This window comes from Megalops cyprinoides, chromosome 16 (genome assembly GCF_013368585.1).
Source record: "Megalops cyprinoides isolate fMegCyp1 chromosome 16, fMegCyp1.pri, whole genome shotgun sequence".
Classification (NCBI taxonomy): Eukaryota; Metazoa; Chordata; class Actinopteri; order Elopiformes; family Megalopidae; genus Megalops; species Megalops cyprinoides.
In genome coordinates, this window is record NC_050598.1 from 21,100,374 (window position 1) to 21,117,884 (window position 17,511).

A 17,511-nucleotide genomic window follows, 5' to 3' on the forward strand; every position below is an offset into this window, starting at 1 on the left:
GTAACGGTCGGTCGCAGCGTGTGTCATTCCTGGCCATGCGGTCGAACGGCAAAGCAGCTACCCAACCAGACAGACCAGTCTGAGCAGAAACCGCAGTATCTGTTAATTCCATAAACCAGGAAGTCACAGGAGTGAAGCCGGGAAAAAGTTTCAGTTTCAGATTATTACCACAGGACATAACAACCCCCTCCCACCACTCTCAAATAGTTTCCTCCCTCTCTCTGACACTGTTAAGTCAGACAGGCCTCCTGTCTCCTCAATGTCACACTGGAGTACTACAACTCAACACCCATGCAGACGCGACGCTGAGACTTACGACTGGCTGCTGATTTGATCCCTGCCTGTGTGAGCATGGCGACTTTCCTCCACACACTCACAAGGCCCGATCCCTCTGCCCGGCAGCTCATGATGGCATTCCCAGCAGCCTGCAGCAGCTGTGATCCCCGTCCCGACTGAAGAGGAGCAGGGAGGGGGGGACGGCGAGACGAGAGCAAATGCCGTTTCCTCAGCCACGTCAGAGCGCTCCACACCACCGGGCCCGACAGGTCCGCTCAGATCTGGGGAAGAATTTAAGGTCCTCCTCAGTGGTCTTTTTTTATTTCGTGCTGCCAATGTAATGTAACCCAGCCCCCTCACCCTGCCACACACAGCTAAAGTCAGGCCCCATATCCTTCACTGTGGACAGCCCATGGGGAGAGGGAGGGGGCCACAAATAAAGGCATGATCTCAGTGCTCACATACGAGCTCCTGTGCACTCAGATAAAGACACTATGGCTGCCAGCTCAGTGAACATGAAGTTATGTTCTTTTGGGTATATTCGTTAACAATCACTTTTTTCTAGTTATCAGTTACGTTCAAATGATTGACAGTAAGATTATTGACTTTCACCAACATGAAAATTCAAGGCATTAAGCGTTTCATTATTTACAGAAAACAACCACAGATATCTGTGTTAGTCAGCAATACAGTTAAAGTAAAAAGTCCTCTGAAATCTAAGTCAGTGTCTGAATATCTCTGTGTTGAGTGAATAACTGAATGGTGGTTCATAAATCTGGAGACGGCTGTACAATGTGAACTCCACTTGGACAGCCCGATTCCCTGTCCTGTCGTACATCTCCCCTCTAAAGACACAAATGCTGGAGATCACCAAAGATGTACGGCTCAAGCTGTTACTTCCAGTGTTGCCCGTGACAAACCATCACTGGAAACTGGACACATTTCTGTAGATCTCCCATTTTCAGTGAGCTGCCAGGACTGAGATGCACAGGAGAGCTGAAAGTGGCGGATTCTGCTGAGCAGACGGCCATACCATTCAGTGCTCTAAACCATGTGTTAAAGCCATTTTCATCTCCACAAACGTTGTGGGATTTGCTGAGACAGCTGCCGTTATCCTCTCAGCTCCTGGGAGGCCTGGCCTAAATGGGACTAAGTTAAAGTGTGGGACATGTGTATCAGGACAGGTCACTCACCTGTCCCTGCTCTGTGCTCTGTGATTTGGGGTCTTTTCAGGCCTTGGCAGGTGTTCTGGTGTTTACGCCATGCTGAAGGAGGAAGGAGAAAGAGGGAGAAACTGTTTATATCTTTCCTGATAGACACCAGAATGCTGTGTGATGGTCCGACTTCTCGCCTCACACTTATTTCATCCTGGGCCTATAGTCACAAACAGTGGGTGGGGACCAGGCCTCTCAGCCACAACAGCACATTGTCACTGACAGCTCTCGCATACATTTCTGACACTAGGATTTCACTGCGCCCACAGGGAATGGGCTTTTTTTTGAATGGGCATGCTCCCTCTGGTGGCAGCTAGGCACATTGCGTGGGAGGCTGATGTCTCAATTCCTTCACCCTTCAGAAAAAAAAACAGTGACTCAAGAAATCATCACCAGCTCAAGTTGTGGCATATACAAGGCTGGCTGAGTATGGATGTGAGCAATGTGAGCCAGTCATGACATGTACAGGAATCCTTCTAACTTGAAGTGTGACTACTGGTTCTATAAGAGTCACCGCCCCAGATGTTGGCTACCTAGGACTACTGAGCCTGCCTCTCACTTTTGAATCATATTTGAGGAGACCATAAATCTCTGTAATCTAATCTGGGGAACATTCAATTTATTCCAAAGAAGGAAGGCGAGCGAAATAAAAAAGAAGCTTGGATAAAAAAAAAAAAGCACAAAAATTCCTGAGATCTTTTGAGTCTTTTCCAAGAAGGGAGAGCTTTACGTTGTCTCAAATCCCTCTCCTGGAATCTGCCTCCGTCCATATAAGGAATTTTGAAAGGATTTTATTTTGGGATAATGGAAAATGTAGCTGCACTCACGATAAACACTCACTCCTGCAGTTCCTAACAGGCTGTGATCCTAGAAGCAGATAGTTTGTCACTGCTCATTTCACCCCCCTCCCCCATCCCCCCCACCCCCCCTGCTGCCAGCATACATTGCCTTTTCGAGTCACAGTCTGCTGCACACTGACATAAAAGGCAAAATGGAGTGAAGGTGAGCCTGGAGCTCGCGAATTGTCCCCTGTCACAGAGGATAAAAAGCTTCTCTTTCGCCGTTTTGCTCGTGCTGAACGACGCCACGTCGCAGAGTTTCCATTGTGACACTGCGGCGCTGGGGGTCTCTCGGCCACGATCTCTCACGCTTCCCCCCTCCGTGCCACCTGTCAGACGACGTCACCACGTGCTCCTTCTGCCCGGTCTAAACCCGGGGCTTTGGAACCGCGTGGAAAAAGGGCTGTTACCTTTCTCCCTATGGAGAAAATGAGGCGCTGAACTTGGACAGCCGGAGGCCAGGCCACCGAGTCAAGGATGTCCCCCCTCGCATATGTGGGACATTGACTGAAGACTCAACAAACACAAGCCTCCTCTCCCAGGCTCTTTGCATGCTGTGACACTGATACCGCGGCCCAGTGTTTAATAACCGGGATTTCAACAATAAACATTGCCTCCTGAGCCTAGTTCCTGTTTCCCATGCTCATTTATGTCATGTTATAGATACTGCAGTGAGGTGGTCGCCATCATTATCATGGGATAATTGTGCATTAGATCTGAAAATGAGCAAGACACATCTTTCCATAGCCATAGCTTTCCATAGAATGTTTGCCTCCCAGTTATTAATGTGGAGGGTTTTACAACCCGAGTGACATATAGTGGCAATATTTTTGTCACATTGTACAACAATATAACAATGTCTCAGTTATGGCACAGGCATTGTGTTAGCTGGGAGATACAATTAAATGGCACAGAGAAGCGTAAAGCGACAGAAAAGGGTCAGTGCGCCAAGACCGGCCGCGCTGCAGTTTCATTCCCTCTGAAAGACAATGACAGAGTGCCCCGTATCACCACAGCTGCAGTCGCCATCTGCTTATCTGGCCCGATCACGTCGTCTGAATAAATAAAGATGGCCAGTGCTGATGAGTTTAACAAGGTTTGGCATTTCCCTCCAGAGGAACTACGCCTTGCTCCGCGCTGGCACCGTACCAGCCTAATTGTCTTTTCTCATGCGAGACACAGGAGAGAATTCAGCCGGGCAGCACGCGCCTTTTCCCCACCTATTTTCTTCAGCAATTAGCCCGCCGTCCCCTAGGGCGTAGGCACATCAGCGTGCCTACCTGATGCCTACCTCACCCACCGTCCTGCAGCCCTCCCTGTCATCTGATGGCTAGATCAGCACCCATCCCCTGCAGTCTGCAGGCTATAGGGGATGGGTGCTGATGGGTGCGTCCTACAGACTCCCATTTCTGACACAATGCAATGCTTACCCTGTGCAAACGAGCGGGTCTGGGGCCAGCGTGGCAGGCTCAGATCAGGCGAAATACCGTGTCCTCTGCCCCACCCCTGAGACCACCAACGGGTAAGCCCCTCCCCCCGCCTGCATCCAGATGGTTCAAACCCTGAGCAGGAGTGATTTATCCACGGGACTAACCTCATGCGGAGGAAGTCTTGCCGAAGTGTTACCAGCTTAGCTCCGGCTGCGGCGTGCTAAGGCCGACCAGCTGCTTTTGCGAAGTATAAACCCCTCTATACCTCATAAACATTGTCAAAACCGATGAGGAATGTGTCTGGGACCTCGAGGAAGGATACACAATGGGTTCAGATATCTCGTGTCTAAACTGTTGGTCTTGTTTTCAGTTTGTAATGGAGGCACGGAGCAGTGTGGCCCATGAAGCCTTCCCTAGCCTGTTTGCTTGTGCCGTGTGACAGTAGGATGACACACACCAGCAGGGTCAACTATCAAACAAGGCAATATTTGAAAAATTCAGTTAGCACTTTTAGTAAATATAAACCCAGGAGAGAACTGCCAGGAGACCATCTCTTGCTAATGACGGGAAAAGAGTACATCCATGACTACTGCTTACATTAGGATGTAAGTGCGTGTGTATATTTGTGTTTGTGTGTGTGTGTGTGCGTGTGTGTGTGCACAATAGCATGCACGCTTGTGCCTCTGCTAAGGTGTTCATCTCAGCAGACACAGATGCAGGCCCTCTGTTTACACTGAGAGAGACTGGAGGCCGATAATGGAGAGAGTGAAAACTCCCGCACGGCCAAACATTGCCTTTTAAGGTCCCCTCTCATCTCCCCTCATCTCCCTAAATCATCTAGACAGGAAATGTAGGGAGGGGAAATTCTCCCCCTCTCTCTCTCTCTCTCTCACTCTCTCTCTCTCTCGCTACTACCTCCTGTCCATTGCATTAGCTCTGATATTCATCTGATGTAAATTTTAAAAGCATCCAAAATTGTTAACCTGAATGCTATGAGAATGAACGAAACTGCTATTATGACCATGCTGAATACATCGACATAAAAGCAGAGGTAATATGGGCTGAAAACAAACTTGGGACATAATATAAATACATACTCACACATACGTAGAGTGTACACACACATGCGCACACACAATGACACAACTATATATCACGTATAGATTATATGTATATAGCGCTAAATATAAAGTATAAATATATACTTTTAGATATACAGATTGATATTATAGACTTATACGATTTTTTGTACTTGTGCTTTTGTCTCTTGAAGGAGTGGAAAAAGTCAGATTCTCATGAGACCCGAACTTAAAGGGAGCAACCGTGCAAACAAAGGTAAGGCAATATCCACACAAACGGACACAGGGTTTACGCGTTTCTATTTATAGAGACAGAAAGAATCACAAAACAGCATTCAACCGAAACGGCTCAATGAACAGAGCTGACTCTATCCCTCAGCCCTTGGGTCCTGGAAACGTGATATGATACAAATGTCATATTAATGCTGCTGGAGTCAGTGTGTCCAGTGGGGGGAAGAGGCCGATGAAGAAAAAACACTGAAATCATATGAAATCTGAGACAATTAAGCAATGAAATGGAGGAACAGGGAGATAAGCTTGGATAAACAACTGTGTCCCCCCCTAAAGTCATCGCTCTGTTTTCCTTTGTGCTGCAGTCTCGCACAGGCATGGGTCCAGTGGTTACTGGAAAAAAAAAAAGTTGATGCAATGCAAGCATTGCATTGCATTATAACTCAAAAAAGGCAATCCAATACAATCCAATACACAATTTATCCTGACTTATCAGCACTGCATAAACTAACACACAGAGCTTTTCCACCCTCCGGCTTAGATGTCACTGTGTGTGTTTTTACCCTCTTGGACTTTGTTTGACTCCGCATGCAACCCCCCCCCCCCCCCAGTTATTCTGTACAGTGAATCCTCTAATTCTAAAACAGTGAATCCTCTAATCTCCTCGCAGTCTCTGTTAAGAGACATGAGAACTATCCAGGGCCCCAACAGGCCGGTCTAAGCCTGCTCCCCAGGTCCTCAGAGAAGTGCCTCAGTAAACGCACAATCCTGACACAAGGGAACACTTTTGGCATATATTTTCTCAAGACCAGGGAAATATTTTTCAGAAACACTTTGTTAGTGTGATCCGGCAGCCAAGGAGCTTCTATCCTTGGAATGAGAGATTTTTGGGAGGGGGGGTGGGGTAGACTCTGCTGACGTCCTCTCTGGAATTGCAAGAAGCAAAGGAAGCGTGGTGAAAAAAGAAAGAAAGAAAAAAAAAACAACATGGAAACACAGAGTCAGATCAACAGCAGGAATAATAAACTCAATCAGGCACTTCCCTGGGAATTCAGCAGAGTGCAAAAAATAGTTTTAATATCTGAGTCAGAGTTGTATTTCAAGGAAGTTGTCACTGACATTTTCTCTTGCAAAACCAAAACAGTCCAAAAACCACAGGGCTTAATATTGGAACTGTCTCATAAACAGTTTATCCCCAGTGATCATATCACAGAAAATTATTAAGATGTTTATAAAATTAAATATTTAAGGATGACGTGTTGATTATTGTGCCTTGAAGTGACTACATTTAACATCACTTAAATGGCAGGCAGGATAGTTTTTAAAAGACCTAAAAATGATGTTTTTTTTCATGGTTATCTATAGACTCAACAAGCCTGAGCCAATGTCCTTTCCCGTTTACAAGGCAAAACGTACCAGCTCTTACCAGCAGACACTGACTCACGTTTTATAACCCTGAGAGGAACTGACAAACCCCCCCAAAAGCATTCCTCGCATTCAGACGGTTGGAAAGCGGGGACAGGAGGGTGCATGGAAAAAGTTAACCGCTGCAGTTTTATTAAAGGGCAGGACGCGGGGCTTTAAAACAAAGAATGGGGACAGAGCATTCTGTCGGGAGACAGACTCAGCAGAGCTCTTTCGGCTGCGGGATGGAGCTCTGGCTGGTGTAGTGCTCTCCCAGCATTTGTGTGCCCATGCTGCTCTGACTCTCCCCGGGACCAGCGACAGAGCATTCTGTGTCAGTCATGCTCAGTTTGGCGAGCTCTGACCAGGCCACTGCTGCGCGGTGGCCTGTCTTCAGTGTGAGAGGAAGGGACACAGCAGGTCCGCAGGGAGCTCGCTAACCCCTCCCCCCCTCCGGCCCCACCCCACCCGAGTCCCCGCTCATGTGAACACGACCCTGGGAACGACGGTCCCCTGGGTCCTGGAAAGAGAGGGAGCGAGAAAGAGGGAGAGAAGGACGGGGAGATGTGGAGGACAGGGCAGAGAGCGAGGGCAGAGAGGGGTCATGTGAAACCAGCTCCAGCTTGATGGCTTCCAGACTTTTGACTCCTCCGAAAATAAATAGAGCGTTTCCTCTCCCTCCCTCGCTGTCTCTGACTCCATGCCTCCCCCTCTATCTAATCTGTCCATCTATCCATCCATCCACATCATATCAATGGAGGGCCATTAATTCATCATATAGGAGGACTGGAATGCACAGCAGATATGGGGTTGTACTGTGTGCACAGTGTTTGTGTAATGATAGCACAGGCCACCTCCGCCCAAAATAGCCCACGAGGACTGTTTTATTATACTTACAGATACTGTACAAGGGCAGTAATTTGGAAGCGATAAACTAACATTCCCCAGCAGGAGGCTGCATAATGATTTCTGTCTTAGACCTGAATACTGTGTGATCTGTGTTAATGTGAGTGGCCCGAGGTGGGCTATGCAGGCCTGCACGCCACCCTCCCCCTTTCCCTCAGCCCCAGACAGAAGGAACAGGCCTCACTCCCTCCTCTAAACTATGCAGCCAATCAGCACCCAGAGACAAACACAGTATGCCAGTATACCCACGGACATGCATGTGTGTATGCTGCTGCGTGTGTGTGTGCATGCATGTGAGTGTGTTCATGTCCATGTCACGGGGCAGCAGTGTGGTGTAGTGGCAGGGTGCAGGGCTTGTGACCAAAAAGTTGCTAGTTTGATTCCCCGCTGGGTCTCTGGCTGTTGTACCCTTAGGCAAGGCGCTTAATCCACAATTGCCTCAGTAACTATCCAGCTGCATAAAAAAATGGATAAAATTGTAAGTTGCTCTTGATAATAATATCTACTAAATGACAATAATGTAAATGCGTATGCGCTTATATGTGTGCATACGTATGAGTCTGCTGCTCCCACACCAGTTACACAGTGACGGTGAGTGAGAAAGGCACCCAGATGGCCCTCCAAGCCTGCGTTTCCAACAAGACTCCACAGAGTGTCTGCGTCAGCCTTGTTGGGCCCCTGACTGTAGTCAAGTGATGGACAGCTATGACATCTCCTCTCACAGTCTTGTCCCCGTCAGCGTCCCACTCTGTTAACCCACAGCACTGCTGATCTCAAGTAGAAGAGGAGAGCCTGCACATTAAAGCAGCAGAACATTATCATGGTGTTGCCGGGACGTGGTAGTGACACGATGGCACTGCCACTGTGGAGCATAACGTTGTGCAGGATGCAGTGTGCTGAAGTCAAGGATGTGGTGTGTAGTGTGCAGTCATAACTGTTTCTGGAGAATGTGTAAGCACACCACAAACAGCAGGCTCTCCTGTCCAGGTGAGGTCTAATGCTGGTAACCAGACACACCTGTATCTATAAGCGCTGCTCACATGACCTCCTTGAAAAAGGTAAAAGTCATGTTTACTCAAATTGCTTAACTGGAAGCTATGTTTCTTTGTATCACCAAATCAGAAAAGTGTAAGGAATTTTGTATCTGTTTTAATCTACTATCCCATACTAACACATAATGATCCTGCCCTCTGCTTTATCACACAAGATGCTGTCACTATAATTAACTGAAAATTGATTAATCTACCTTTTCTTGTAGATATAATCGCTCACAAACATATCACTACTTCAAGGTTACACTTCCCAGAGTGGTCTAACATGAGTACGATGAAAAATTGAACAGACTGAATTTCTCCCAGCACATGCAATAAAGTGGAGGTAATTACAAGTTTGTATTAAACTGGAAATTAAATTTAAACAGTTAGATAAAGCCCAGAAAGGAAGTGTTTTATTTTCCCCCACAGCTCTGTCTATCGAAATGGAATCCGTAATAGCCATAACAATTACAACACAAGAAAAGCAGTGCGAAACGACTGCAAAAACAACAAGTCACTGAGAGATCAAAATGCGGTCACAATTCAAAATATTTTCATTAGACATGAACTTGAGTGGGCTCTGTGGCGGTGCCTGGCCGTGGGCCTAGCCTGCCCTGAGATGTGTGTGTGCGTGTTTGTGTGTGTGTGTGTGTGTGCATGTTGGTACTGTTACGGTGGCAGCCCAGGATGGGGAGTCAGGGTGACGAGGGTAAAGTTGCCACGCGCTGACCCCTAGGGGTCTCCCAACAGCTGGCCACATCTGCCGGTCTCGCCTCCTTTATCCTCCTCCCTCTCCTCCCTCTCCTGCCTCTCCCCCCTTTCCCTCTACGTTCATAGCCGAGCCTTCCCAGAAACAAAGAGCTGGGAGACAAAGGGGACTGGGTGGGGGATGGGGGGGGGTATGGGGGGGAATCACATTTCTTTTATTACCATGACAGAAGACTTCATTCCAGCTGCAGCTATGAGGTCTTACTTTCACACATTCTGAGCACATTGCTGAATGCTTTTGTATTCCCACTGTAGGGCACTGTTATGACCATCAGTAATGTTTGATGCATGGCACGCATGTCTGAGATGGTTGGACTGCTGCAGACTGAGCTCTGCAAAGAACAATGTGTTGAACGCTGGCTTCTCAGCGCTGCGTTTTATCAACAAGCTTGTTAAACCGTTTCAACCGTTCACAGTTCATTGCAGTCTATTACATCTGATGATTGCAATAACCCATGTTTCAACATGGTGTAAGTTTCATGTAAAATACTTCGGAAAGGAGAGGACAAAAGAACCTACATGCTTGTCCCTGCCTGTTCATATGTTCAGGATTGAGTGTAAGTGCATGTAAAGCATTCACCTTCATGAGCCCCTACTCGTGACTCCTTCAATGACAACAACAGCACTGATATCACTCCTATAAATCCAATTACAACATGTACCAGAAAGGATGGAGTCATAGTTTTGTGTCTCTGCTGGTGACTGCAGTCCAAGTTCACAGCTGGAGTCTGCTCACACACTCAAATGAAAACACACGTGCAAATGTGTGCATACACAGACACACACACACAGACACAGCCACACACACACACACACACACACACACACACACACACACACACACACACACACACACACACACACATTTTCTTTCTCTCTTATCCCCCTCACCACACAAACACACACACACACACAAACACAAACACAGACACATTCTCTTTCTCTCTTATCCCCCTCACCACACAAACACACACACACACACAAACACAGACACATTCTCTTTCTCTCTTATCTCCCTCACCACACAGACACACACACACACACACACACACGCACACACACACATTAAAACTATGACTGAACAATTATAAAGTTCATGAACACAAAAACAGCACAATAAATTCATGGTGATGGTTTACCCTGGAACTCTGTAGCCAGCATTACACACCACACGTATCTTTAAGTGAGGAGCAGCCCTGGCGGGTGTTTACTCGCTCGCGCTCAGGTCGAAGCCCCGGGACGTGCCGCGGCGTGATTCATGGGCTAACTGTTTTTCAGGCAGCCGCTCTGCAGTAGTATCCCCAGCTGAACCTGCTGCCTCGTGGCAGAGCCGTAGGGGGAGCGGGGTGGGATGAGGCTGGAGAAACTGTCAATGGTCCGGCTCCTCATTCCACTGCTGACTAAACTCCCCTTTGTCTCATAAACCAGATGGACCCTGACCACAAACATACACATGCAGACACACACACACACACACACACACACACGCACGGCACACAGCATGACCTAAAGCACATTGGAGCCGCTGACAGGCACAGATGCCCTGAGCTTACCCTCCTGGGTGCAGCAGGAGATCCTGAAATCCAGCCTGTAGCAGATCAGCCGACATGCCACACTGCCTGGACCCCTTCACCCACAACCCTAAGTGCACTCACTTGCTCATTGTCAGGGTCCTGTTTCACCCTCAGTGACAGTGTGACATGTCAAGAGACATTGTGCAAATCTCTCTGTCCCCAGCCACCACCAGGACACTGACACTGTCACCCCTGTTTCCTCCTGCCCCTGAGCTTCCATCAGGAGAGGACCGAGTGACTAAGCATACCGTGGTATCAACCTGCCTGCTGACCACCCAGACAAAAGCATCCCACAGGGCAGGCCTGTCTACAAAGGCCACCCTCTCAGAGGTCTGGTTTAGATTCTGTAGACACATGTTAAAGAGCGAGATAGACGTACCTGTCAGTTGGCCGTGCTCTGGTAGGGTCCCATGGAGACTTGCCCTGGCCTTGTCGCTGTGTTTTTTCGGGGGGGGGGTGGGGTGGGGGGTGCTGGCAGCCTGAAGCAGTGTGGCCTGGGCATGCATCGGCCCCGCGGTCTGAAGGGGGCTCCCAGCACTGGGCTCCCTTTTGAAGCAGGGCCGGCTAAGGGAGCAAAATCTTTTCTTTTACCTTATATGAGGCGGGAGGCTGGCCCACCGAGAGAGTGACACGTCAGGGAAAGCCCCCCGAGCCACAGGATTGGCTAGCATCAAGCCCCCCATGACCCCAGCCCGTGACCTGCGACGTCTGAGGAGGAAAAGTCTGGGGGGAGGGTGGGAGGGCTGATGGGGGGGGGTGGGGAGGGGCTGGGCTGGATTCCCTCTCAAAGGAAGCCGCATTTGACAATTTTCATATTTCTTCTAAATTTGGAGATTTCTGCCCATGCTAGAGGCTTGGCCGCCCGCTCCACAAGTCCATGTGGAAAGCATTAAGGACCGAGGGCTCCTTGCCATTCCTGGCTGCTCTGAGCCTGGGAACATGAGCGCAACGCTCAGACACAGTGATTTGGTATAATTAACTTCCTCTCAGAAAGTCCTCACTGCCCCATATGGGAAAGCATTTGCTCAGGGCAGGCTGGAAGTCATATACAAAAAGGTCAGAGAAAAAGAGAAAGAAAAAGAGAAAAGGAGAAAAAAAGGAGTATATTTATTTTTATTAAAAGGGGGAGGAGGTGGGAGAGAAGCGGGAGGATGGAAGGATAGCTGAAAGATAATGTTCACACAGTCATACACAGACACAGAAACATAATGAGAGATGCTCATTTCCAGTGGCCAGACTACCGAGTACCAAAGAGAGAGAGAACAGCTGTGAATAGCTGTGTTAAATGAAGACATTTTCAGCATTATGTTTACAGACAAATGAAGACTGGGCCACATGTGAGGGGTACACAAAACTGAACAGAGACTGATGCCAAGATCTAAAGTGGTATGTGGACAGTATGTGTGGGTGTTGATGACATCAGCTCCCCTCACAGAGCTGGGAGTAGAACAGGAAGCTGGTGAGGCTGAAAGATCAACTCATTAACATAATTGTCCCGTCTCAGCTAGGAACAACTAACAAACATCCTGCAGACTGGTAAGAAAGGTGACACAAGCGTGAAAACATGTGCATGCCTTAAACAGCATTGAAATTTAAAATGAGCATGATTCTGATTGCAAAATGATAATTAACCCTCTCCTTTCGATACCAGATGGCCTCTGAATTATATTCAGTGCGCCACAGTACCGAGCAAGATAAAATGGTCCTGTGGAGAAAAGGCATTTTGCAGGGGCACAGGACTTTTTTAATCAGACAGCCACTGTGGTGTGTGTGTAGAAGTCCCCAGACATTCTCCACCGGGTCACAGAGTTCTTCTAGACGCTGCTCTGAGGTCTCTGTGACTGGGTTACTGGCTCGGAACATTCCGGACCTGTCCCCAAGCGCGTCTCTGTGGACAGACACGCGGGACCCTGGCAGGACCCGCTGATGCACCGGGCTGACGCAGGTCCGGACTCACGCACGTCAGCACACATACGCTGCCGCTGTGATGTTTATGCATGTGGAGGACGCTCTGTTCAACAGCACTAAAGCTGCAGCCCACTCACTCACCAAAGGGAGCCTCTCTCCACTTACTGCAATAAAGTTACACACATACACATTCAAAGATTCAAAGGAATCGGCATTTAGAAACATTCCAATGAGAAGTTTTGCTTTAGATTGCACAGCTTACATCACCAGGTTTTTTTTTTCTTAGAACTGCCTGTCAACAATAATTGGTCGGACTGAAACCTTGAATGCTTTATCTAACATTAGCATCTGCATTACTGGCAGAGCCCTGTGTGTTCGGCTATTCAGAGTACTGCACGATGTGCTGGATAAAGACATCTGCTTGGAGAATAAATAATTACGATGATAAAAAAAGCAGAGACAAAACCTTGACCTTGGGGTGTACATGCTGCCCGATGAGTTTTCCTCCTGGACGTCTTCAACTAGAGAGGTCAAAGAGGGGAAAAAAAAACTTTGGGGGGGGAGGGGGGGGTTGAGGTCCTCCAGGGGGGGAGGGGGGGGGGGGTGCAGAGTGTCTGTGAAATGTCAGTCAGGGCAAGCTCCCCCCTCCATCGCTAGTCCTGCAAAGCCCGCTTCAGCAGTGTTTACAGGTGCTAACCCCCCCCCCCCCATTGTGGGGTGCCAGATATAAGGCCTGGAAAGCCTAAATTTAGAGCGGGAGGGAATGAGGGTGGAACAAAGCAGAAACACAACAGTAAAACAAATGAGGGAGCGCTGGTGCGCTCCGTCGTTAGGCAGGCCCTTCGTTAGCTCAGTGAACTGCTGGAAAAGGTCACCCCGCTCCCTCCCCGAGAAGCCTTAAAAAGGCAATGTTTGGGGAAGATTCTCTGTTTACATCTGGAGAAACGGGGGCTATTAAAGACGGCAGCCAACCAGTGCCTCACGGCTTGGCAGATCTAATAGCCCGGCCGATAGGCCTCCTCTTTTTTTTTTTTGATTGCAGACTTCATACGTGCACCATTTTCCCCTCATATGGAGAGGGCCACACGTTTTCTTCTTTCCCTAAAAAAAGCATACTGCTTGATATCAACATTACAGTGCAATGTATCTCTTCTGCGCATGTGATTTTAAAACACTTTTTACGTCAGAACAAAAGCTCTAACATGGGATATTTTAAATACTGCTTGGATTAAAATATCAATTTAAAAACAATGCGTAGTTTATATTGGTTAAATTTCTGAAATGCGCAGTTCTCAGCTCTAGCTAAAGCCCAATTTTTTCTCAGGCAAATGGTATCATCAAGATATCATCAAAATGTCAAACAATATTTGGCCCTAATTTCTCCAAACACTGTGTCTCCGAGTAAAAAACCTATGATGGAAACTACTGGATTGTGTTTAAACTAAAGTTGCTCACAATGTTATCTCCTCTATTTAGGCTCAGGATGCGAATACTGGAGGTTGTTTAGTCTCTTTGATAAATGACTCTGTGACACACTGTCTCACAGCATAAATATACATGGAGACATGCAAGCAGCAGTGTATATACAAGTATGTCTTCATCAAATAACCAACGTCATCAAACTCCAAATAACCCAGGCTTGCGTGCTTTCTTCGGTACTTACAACACCAGCTATAACCAAAGCATTCCCCTTGTTTCAGCTGCAGCGGCTGATTGAAAGGAGATGAAGTATGGAAACTTGACACTGGCAATAAGAACTTTTTTTTTTACTGTCATTTGTCTTTTAATGCAGAACTGCCACCTGAGGCCACTACCAGGGGACAACAAACAAAACAGACAGTCCTCAACACAGGGTGACAAAACAGTCAAACTCACGCCGTTCTTCTCCCATCAAGACCACTTAATTCCCTTTCAGCACACTTCCAGCCTCTCCCCCTTTCAGCGTGCCTATGTGTTACTCCAATGAGCACGTTCACCAGTGCCTAGGCTGACCATCTGTAAGACACAAACCATTGTCCCTCACATTCGCTCAGCTCCCAAATACTGAATGTGTGAAGCAATGACCTCACCCCCCTCCCATTTAAAGTGTTGCATTTGTGAATTGAATGCCTTTTTGTCAGTGGGGTTCACCTGATTCTAATCAGCTCCCCTGTGACTCACGGGACTTTGCCTCATTCAAGTGGACATGCTCAGCTCTCCAACAGCTCTCAGATGTGCCTGTTCCTAACACACAGCAGTCAGAGACTGCCAGAATACTGTGACCCTTTCCTACACTCACAGTCCTATTCCTCTGCCACTGTTTTGCTCTTTCTTTGGATGCCTGGATGGTTTTCCTAGGGACTTTATTCTCTCGCTATGACGTTGCTGGTAATTTATAGGGCCCTCTGTATAGCTCCAGGAAAGTGTTTGCATTCTTAATTACTAGAATGCTTTCAATCTGATGTAATGCTTTCAGGTTCCATGTTTTTCCACTGAGCGCCAGAGCTGGACCTTTTTCCACTTCTGCTCTTCCTTAATCTGAGGCACAACAAATATCTCACGTCTCCTTTCTCCCTGTTCATTGCTTGACATCTTCCATCTTACCCAAACATGGTGCTCTGATAGACAAAAAAAATGAGATATTAAAAAAAAACTGAAGACATGAAGGCGACATGTCAGATAAAATCTTTGCAGCCTGTCTCCTTTACACCAGTGTGAGATTGCACAGTCGAGCAGAATGCGACACATGTCAATCCGCATAAATTGCACAGAGAGGGATCCACTTTGATCGTTTAATCAACTCGAAAGTGAACGTTCAGTCTTGCTGGGGAGGGTGTGGTGGGAGGTGGGGAGGGAAGCCTTCATCCAAGTCATCTTTGAACTTCCTTGGCTCTGCACGGAGGGTGGAGGGTTGGGGGAGGCAGGTTTCTGTTTCTGTTCCCAAACAGAGATTCACTTGCTTGTACCTCTTTTGGTTTCCTGAGGTCGGAGCAGAGCAGAGGTGTTTAAGATTCGACTGTCACATCTGGTTCTCCTTATCCGTGAGCAGGTTCCTTAAATCCTCTGCTCAGAGCCTGGGGAGAGGGAGAGAAGGATGACAAAAGCCATACCAGCACTGACAACAGGATGAATCAGGAAATGGAGCACGGCCAGGATCCTGTTTGTCCGACAGTTGAATCTCTGTTATATGATGGGGGAGGCAGGGTGGGTGGTGGTGGAGGTTTTTGGGGGGGTTGGTTCACCAGTTCACTACTTTTCACAGCCTGCAGCATCTGCAGGACTGAACAAATTCGGACTAATTAGCAAGGGCCGGGTCTGTGTCTTCTGTTTGGGGGTATACATTGCAGGGGTGACTTCTGTTTGCGCCTAAAAGAAACGGCCACTATTGAGTGGGGACCATATTTGGTGGCGCTCTTCAGAATCAGCATGACCTTTGTAGTCCTTTGCTTTGCAGTACATACAGTACAATTTCAAGTCATGAAGACTGAGCCTCAAATGGGTTCCCCCTAATACAGCTGAATTCCAAAGAGTAAAAAAAGGAAAAACATAGGATTGCATCATTGAATGTACTTTCACAGCCAGACCAATGTAGTACCTTGGAATGCAGGAAAAGAAAAGAAAAAAAAAACACAAACAAACAATGTGCACAAAGTGGTACTTAATTAACTGGACAGAGGTTTAACAGGAAATGAATTCTGGCACAGGAAATGAAACCCTTGGCGTCTGCATGAATTACTTTGAGTAACATTTCTTTGCTTAGTTGTACAATCTTAGTCTCAGTACAGTCATCTCTACATACAGAGGCAATAAACATTTATCCATATCATTTTTAAAAATAGCCTCCTCTGTTTCTCCAGCCTGCCTGTTTTGATAATCCTTATTTAAAACGAATGAAACAAGGGCTCATATTGTGATGTGTCTATGTCTGGATAGAATCAGCAATAGGAAATGATGTTTATACATGAACACAGTTTAGAGGCATTTCACAACTGGGGCCAATTATGAAGTACTGATCTTTCTTGGTAAAAATTAAGATAATGCCTCTCTAGACCAGGACCAGGACAGATAATCAGGGTGAGCAGGTCATTTGAAGAAGTTCACCATAGCAACCGCACCAAGAAAGGGCTGGTTATGTGCTAGGAGAAAAGGCTTGTCCACACGGATGGGGGGGTGGCGGGGGGGACTTGGGATGTATTGTCAGGAAAACCACAGGCTCTGAGGCTTAGTGATTAAGTGGGTGTGCGGTTCATCTGGCTCAGGGCAATACCTACCATTTTACTTGCTTCCTGAGCATTGTTTCAGCAAAAACGCTAGTTCTAGGTTTTGAAGAGATGACACACTAAGACAGTCAACCATTTAGACAGAATAAGACTAAGACATAACTAAGACATCATCTGTGCAACTTGCAGGGTACCTAAAAGGGGTTAAGAGTAGGAAATTCTGCTGACAAACCTGCCTCTACCTCAGTAGAATGAAGTCAGTTTGATCTGCTGCTGTGGGCTCCTGGTCATCATCAGCTAATGACATGGCCCAAGATATAGGGCTGAACCTGCTTTTTAAGACAAGAGCCTTGCTGACTGAACTTCTCAGGAGCCCCAGGCATAGTAATTACAAACATTTAAAGGAAATATTTAAATGAGTATTAATTAAGTAGATATACAGATTTAGCTTATTCAGTTCTGCTCAATGTCTGTGAGGACACCTGCGGAGATAGGTGGAAATAGGTCAAAAGTAAGTTTTTTTAATGATGAACTGAAATGCACTGCAAAGACCGTTATCAGCATTTGACCTTTTTATGCTCTTATGCTCTGGCTGGTATTATCGACATCAAATGTGTTGATACACAAAAATAATTCTTTTCCATTAAAC